Source organism: Lithobates pipiens, unplaced genomic scaffold, assembly GCF_037356315.1.
Source record: "Lithobates pipiens isolate NorthernLeopardFrog02 unplaced genomic scaffold, aLitPip1_a1.2 Scaffold_3, whole genome shotgun sequence".
Classification (NCBI taxonomy): Eukaryota; Metazoa; Chordata; class Amphibia; order Anura; family Ranidae; genus Lithobates; species Lithobates pipiens.
The window spans coordinates 59,136,187-59,143,721 of NW_027507790.1; positions in this window are offsets into that span (position 1 = coordinate 59,136,187).

Below are 7,535 nucleotides of genomic sequence, written 5' to 3' on the forward strand. Positions count from 1 at the left end.
AAGTAAAGAAAGTCATACACTTGGGTGGGCATACACATGTACATAATATATATGTGTGTGTATGATAGATCCCCCACTTACATCAGTGTCCCCAAAGAGCCTCCCCTTACATCAGTGTCCCCAGAGAGCCTCCCCTTACATCAGTGTCCCCAGAGAGCCTCCCCTTACATCAGGGTCCCCAGAAGGCCCCCCTAAATAAGTGTCCCCAGAGGGCTCCCCTCTAAATAAGTGTCCCCAGGGGGCCTCCCTCTTAAATCATTGTCCCCAGAGGGCCCCCCTCTTACATCAGGGTCCCTGGGTCATTTACCTTAAGCTAGCGGGTGTAGGGATGTGCCCCGTTGACAGGCCTCTCGTTCACGAGTCTGCCACAGCGGTGGAGAGCAGACGTCCCTTTGTGTCCCCCACGGTGGTGGAGAGTGGACCTCTCCTTGTGTCGTCCTCAGTGGAGGAGAGCAGACCTCTCCTGCAACTGTCCCCTCAGCGGCCAGTGTAATGACAATGCCAAAGAAGAAGCCGGAAGTTGGAAACCGTAAATCGGCTTCAAAATGAGGCTTGGAGAGCAAGTGGAATGCAAATCGATCCCCGAAGCCTGGGGATCACATTGGAAGCCACCCGCTCTATCACTAAATGTACAGGGCATTACTGTGCTCACCAGAAAGGAATTTACCCTCACATTTGGTGAGCGGGCGAGCATAATTTTCAAGCCCTGGCCTAGGATATAAGAAGATTGCCAAGACCCTGAAACTGAGCTGCAGCATGGTGGCCAAGACCATACAGTGGTTTAACAGGACAGGTTCCACTCAGAACAGGCCTCGTCATGGTCGACCAAAAAGGAGTTTAGTGCACATGCTTAGCATCATATCCAGAGGTTGTCTTTGGGAAATAGATGTATGAGTGCTGCCAGCATTGCTGCAAAGGTTGAAGGGGTGGGGGTCAGCCTGTCAGTGCTCAGATCATGTGCCGCACACTGCATCAAATTGGTCTGCATGGCTGTTATTCCAGAAGGAAGCCTCTTCTAAAGATGATGCACAAGAAAGTTTTCAAACAGTTTGTTGAAGACAAGCAGAATAAGGCCATGGATTACTGGAAACATGTCCTATGGTCTGAGGCCAAGATAAACATTTTTGGTTCAGATGGTGTCAAGCATGTGAAGTGTGGCAAACAGGTGAGGAGTACAAAGACAAGTGTGTCTTGCCTACAGTTAAGCATGGTGGCGGGAGTGTCATTATCTGGGGCTTCATGAGTTCTGCCAGCACTGGGAGCTAAAGTTAATTGAGGGAAACGTGAATGCCAACATGTACTGTGACATACTAAAGCAAAGCATGCTCCCCTTCCTTCAGAGACTGGGCCGCAGGGCAGTATTCCAACATGATAGTGACCCCAAACACACCTCCAAGACGACCACTGCCTTGCTAAAAAAGCTGAGGGTAAAGGTGGTGGACTGGCCAAGCATGTCTTCAGACCTAAACCCTATTGAACATCTGTGGGGCATCCTCAAATGGAAGGTGGAGGAGAGCAAGGGCTCTAACATCCCCCAGCTCCGTGATGTCGTCATGGAGGTATAGAAGAGGACTCCAGTGGCAAAGCTCTGGTGAACTCCATGGTTAAGGCAGCGCTGGAAAATAATGGTGGCCACACAGAATATTGACACTTTGGGCACAATTTGGACATTTTCACTTAGGGGTGTATTCACATTTGTTGCCAGCGGTTTAGACATTAATGGCTGTGTGTTATTTTGAGGGCACAGCAAATTTACACTGTTATACAAGCTGTACACTCACTACTTTACATTTTAGCAAAGTGTAATTTCTTTAGTGTTGTCACATGAAAAGATATAATAAAATATTTACAAAAATGTGAGGGGTATACTCACTTTGTGAGCTACTGTATGTGATAGGTATACACTAAACAGTAACTTATCTCTGGTCTTTCTTTATGATGGAGTTATCTTCCAGGATCCAGGATCTTATTCCAAACTGCATCTTGCTTCTCTGAAGTCTTGCAAGCAACTGTTCCTTTTTCTCTCACTACATGGCTTGTTCAAGTCCTCTTCCCTCCCCCTCACTTCCTGCCCGCATCTTTTACTGTAGCCTCATTTCCTGTCCTGAGCTCATGAACCAGTCCAACAAGTTAATTTCCATATCAATAGGGGAGGCCTAGCTTCAATACACGGCCTTAAAATGTTTTTCCATATTTATGCCATAAAAATCACTAAAATAACCATAGTAACACACCATGCAAGTCTGTGTATATGCCTCCACGCCTGGTTTAAAACCAACAGCAAACGAATCTTAAGTGCATGGTTGGGGCCTGGCTGCGCAGATGCCAAATACTGCATCACGGCAGAAAGGCAGAGGGTGCCCTTGTTCATTACTGCAGCTATTGAGTATTGCCCAGGACTCCACAGAAAAACAGGAACATAACAGATCAAAAAGAATAAATCCATGCACTGCAAGTAGTATTAAAGAGAAAAATCTATTAGCCGCACATCGATGGCAGATCTGTGTGAATATTAAATGGCAGCCTCAGCCCGAACTCCAGCCAGGCCATGCACCAAACATTTCATTCCATCCCTTGGAGCTTAGTCACGATCCCCATGACTAAACTCCAAGGGGCAGAGTGAGCGTGGCCTGGTTGGAGTCCGGGCGGAGGCTGCCATTTACTGTTTACGTGGTTCTGTCATCGATGTGCGGCTTATGGATTTTTCTCTTTGAAACTGTTGGAGCTTGAAGTTGGGGTGAGCTCCTCACCTTACCTCCCACCTAAACGGCACCACAATATCTTTCATAGGGTCACATGCATTCCAAGTACTATGCTGTAGCTCCCTATCATTTTTTTAAATGGAAGTAAGTGTAATAGCAATAGTAGTGATATACAACTACGTGATATTTGTTCGGTACCATGCCATGGCAACTTTTTACAACTACAGCAAAGTGCACACAAAAAGGTAACCTATATATAGCAGAACAGTGCTTACACCAAGGTTTCTGATGCCACAAGTATAACAGTTTATGCATAGATTTAACAGGGATGCAAACTCATTCTGTTAATTGGCAATGCATACAGGTTATTTAGATTTATGTGGCTAATAAATTAGGTCACTATCGTAGGTGCATTTACTTCTACCTAAAACATGTGGAAGAATTAGAACTCCTGTAAGGTCCTTACGACTTCCTGTTTGGTAAAAAGGAAACATGTTTTTTTAAAGTTAGGGGAATTCTAGAACCTCCCAGATTTGTTTTGTTGTCTGTTTCCCTGGAGCAGATTTTCCTCACTTCCTGTCTGGTAAAAGATTTTCCTTATAACAGAAAATCTCTTTAACAGAGCCACAGATAGCAGTAAAACCTGACAGAGTGTCCTAACCTTTCCCTATTCTGTTCAAAGCTACACGTCTGTCCAAAAATAAATTTTCATCATCCCCAGAACATGTTGTTCATAAAGTTTAATAATTAAAAGGAGAAGTACAGCCAAAGCTTGCTTGTTCTGTGATATCACAGAGCCGGTCTAGGCTGGGGAAAGATCATGACCATATGGTCAGGATCCACCCGCATGCCTGGACCGGCAAGCCACTGAGAGCTTGAGCCAGCCACTTCCAACCCTCCACAGCCCAGTGCTCTAGTGAGCGAGGGGGGGGGGGGGTCAGAGCAGAGAGCTGTGACTGACAGTCACCAGCTCTCTTCTCACAGAGCTCTGAGAACAGAGCGAGCAGCAGTGTTTGCTCGCTCATTTCTCAGTGTTAGATCTGGTGGGGGATAGATTTTGCATCCACCAAGGTAAAAATTATTTCGCTAAAAAAAAATCCCATACATCTCATTTAAATGTATTGGTTTACAGCCCTGCATTTGGTGTAACTTAAATGTATCCCATCCAAACAAAATAACACTTTACTAATTATGTTTACTAAGGCTTCATTTTTTAGAGTAAAATGCAAAACATACTGTATGTATATCCTGATATAGCTTCAAAAATGTCTAACTCATAGTGCCAACTGTAAAAAAAATGGTCAGCATATAACATGTGGAACATAGATGCCTTTCCTAACTGTAATTAATGACGGAAGACCTGGTTAAGTATGGAACTGCACTCAATAACTTTAATTGTGCTCAAGATTAAAGGTTTAATAGTTGACCAAATTTAATTTGTACAAAGGTATAGTTAGATCGCGGTAGATGTGGCAGCAATCAAGGGCACAGAGATAGCAGATGTTGTACTATCACATTGAAAGTGAATTGGTGAGTGCAAATAGCTGACAAGCAAGCTAAGCTCTTACATAGATTACGCGTTTACTAGATTTTTTATGACTTCTGTCAAGAAAACATACTGAAGGGGGACACAAACTCAGACTAGCAGGAGGAAAGTTCAAAACTAATCTTAAAAAGCAATATTTTACAGAAAGAGTAGTTAATTCTTGCAATAATCTTCCAGCAGAGATAGTGAGTCAGTCAACAGTGGATTCAAGCATGCTTAGGACAACCATAGGTCTATAAACAGACAAAAAGAGTTAAAAAAAAAAAACACGGGCGTCATGACAAGCTGACGTGACCTCTGACCAGGAGGGACAAGCCAGCATGTGTCTGCAGGAGAGCGAGCGGGGCTACGAGGAACAGGCAGCGTCGGAGAGTGAGAGGCTCCGGGCTGGATGCTGACGGACCCCGAGCCGGCGACAAGCGGCGGAACCACTGCAGCGTTCGGATGTGGCTGTGGTCTGCGGTGCAGACCAAAGGAAATTCCAACAGCAGGGGCATCCGAGGTGGTAAGGTGTACGGCGGCTCATTTCCCCCCCCCCCCCCATATCCCCCAGCCTGTTTCTATTGACTATGCCTCATTGATTACATTGAATCTCTGCTTGATGCTTGTATCACTGCCTGGGAGATAATCTTGATATGTGATCCCTGGAAAAACGCAGTAAATTCAGGATGGACAGGAGGCACTAGGATGGCAAAGAACTGAACTAAATGGCATGAATTGAATGAGGTCTGAGATACCTGTTATGAGGAGACATTTTTTTTTTGTTGAACTTTGCTAAGAACTGGTAAGAATTCCGGTATTTGAATAGCTGCAAAAGGGGACTAAGTTAAGCTGCCCAAAAAGGAAAGTGCCGTGGATATTGTTCTTTTCTCTTTTTTTTTTCCCCTCCTTTTTCCGTCTCCTCTTTTTCTGATATAAATTGCCTGGGAGAGGTGAATGTTAATTAACTATATGAAATGAGAAAAGGGCTGGGCGATATTAGGAAATCAGTGGACTGATTTCCCAGAAGCATTAATATACTCCCAGGAGGAATGGTAAACATCTATAACACACATTGAACTATTGGACTGTTGTTCCATGGAGGAGAAGGGGGGGATAAGGGAGCTGGGGATGCGGCCCTGAAAACTCGTTAAACTGGTGAACGTAGAACCTGCCAAGCTGGATGTCTTCATTTTTTCTCTTCTCTTCCTTACCTATGCAGAAAAGATGCCAGGATATTAGACATATCACCGCCTGGAATCCCCCTGCATAGGTTAGGGAAGAAGGGGTGAAAGGCTGAGTAAAGACCCCATACATTGCCGATATCCGCATTCTCCTCTGGAGGGAAGGAAAAGGTATAAAAGCAAATCCCTATTGTTGGGAAAATTACTTTCCTAATAGTGAACCTATGAAGCAAAAGTTCAAAACCTTAGAGCCGTAATAATATAGGCAGGGGATCTATAAGGGGTCGACGATAACATTCGGTTTAAAAAAGAGGAAAAATCCGGACGCCCAGAAGTGGGAGGAAACCGAGGAGATACTGGCGATATATGGTCAAATTTCTTTGAGACGACCCCAGATAACCAGGAGCCAAGGTAGTTTTTCTCCCAGCAAGAGGGGCATTAAGCCCACTGCGAAATAGGTTAGAAAGGTTACAAGCAGGAGAAAAGGGATAAGTAAGAAAAAGGGGAAGGACCCCTCCTTCTTAAGAGGGAAATAAAAAGGGAAACCGGGAAACTGGGGAAACGAATAAGAAGGGCAAAGGAAGCGACCATGAGTAAATCTACGAGTAAAACAAAGGGGGGCCCCCCGAAAATTCCAAAGGACAGCGTGAACGACAGTTCAATAAAATAGTATATGACTCAAGGTTTAAGTCCTAAAAATCAGGAAGGAATCAGACAACAACATCCCAAAACAGCAAGGAAAAAAGGAACAGAGGAAAAATCCGGAGAGACTCCAGATCAGTCCAGGGAGGAATCAATAAACGATAGCGACTCAGAAATAAGTAAATTGGAGGAACAAAGAATAGAGGACCAATTACCAACAAAAGGCGCTTTGATGGAAATGCTCACGCGTTTAGAAAATTCTATTAAATCCGATATTAATTTGCTACGTGCAGATTTAGGGCACCTGTTAACAAGAGTAGAGGCGACAGAGGAATGATTAGAGATCCAGGCCCAGGAGGTCTCTAAACTGAAGGAATTGGTTAAATTCTCCCAGCAAAATCAGAGGAGATTACTGTATAGATTAGAAGACCAAGAAAATTGCAGCAGAAGACAAAATATGAGAATCCGATTCGTACCAGAAGTTAGAGGTGAAGATCTAAAAAAAATTATGAAAATAATATTTAACCCACTTCTGGATAAAGGGGAGGAAGAATTTCCCGCGATCGAGCGAGTACACCGGGTCGGTCAACCCAGAAATAAAGGATCAGATAGACCCCGAGATATAATACTGAGATTTAGGTCCTATGAGGATAAAGCAGTCATATGGGAGAAGTTGAGAGGACGAGCAGTAGCCCAATTTGAGGGCATAGAGTTGCAAATATATATGGACTTAGCCCCGGAGACATTGACAAGGAGAAGGCTCTTAAAACCATTATTGGAGATGATGAAGAAGCGGAACATCAGATATAACTGGGGGTTTCCGGCCTGTCCCCTTTGGGGAGGGGTTGTCGGCAAGGCTGAGATTCCCAGAGAATTCGAGGATTTTTGTAAAAAATTAGACCTACAGGTGCCAGACCTACCGGGTTGGACGGATGAGGATCTGGGGGGTTTCTAGAGGGGGGTGTGGAGTGGGAGGGGGGGAGGGGCCGGAGGTAGTGAAAGCCGGCAGGATCCCCCCTCACGGATTTTCTGTGGGGGGGATGCAACACATGTTTGAGCCCACCCTGGCGAGGTGACTCAAAGATGGTTAAGCCAAATAGGACCATCGGCGAGTTAAAGGCTGAGTATGGGCCCGGGGGGGGAGGGGAGGGAGGGGGGGAGGGGGGGTTTGGGGGGAAGGAGGGAGGGAAAATCTATGCGGGAGAAATTAATATGTTTCAGTGTAGAAGTAAGAAGATGAACCTGCATAGCAAAACAAGAGATTTAAGATGCAAGCCATAAATTTTATGACGTATAACGTCAAAGGGCTAAACACGCCAAGTAAGAGGCACAAGATCTTGAAGGAGCTTAGACGTTATAATGCTGAAGTGATTTTTTTACAGGAAACCCATTTCTCCCACGAGGCAAATATTAAGTTATATTCAAAGGATTTTCCAGTATGGTACTATGGAGACGCGATAACAAGCAGAGGAAGGGGGTTAG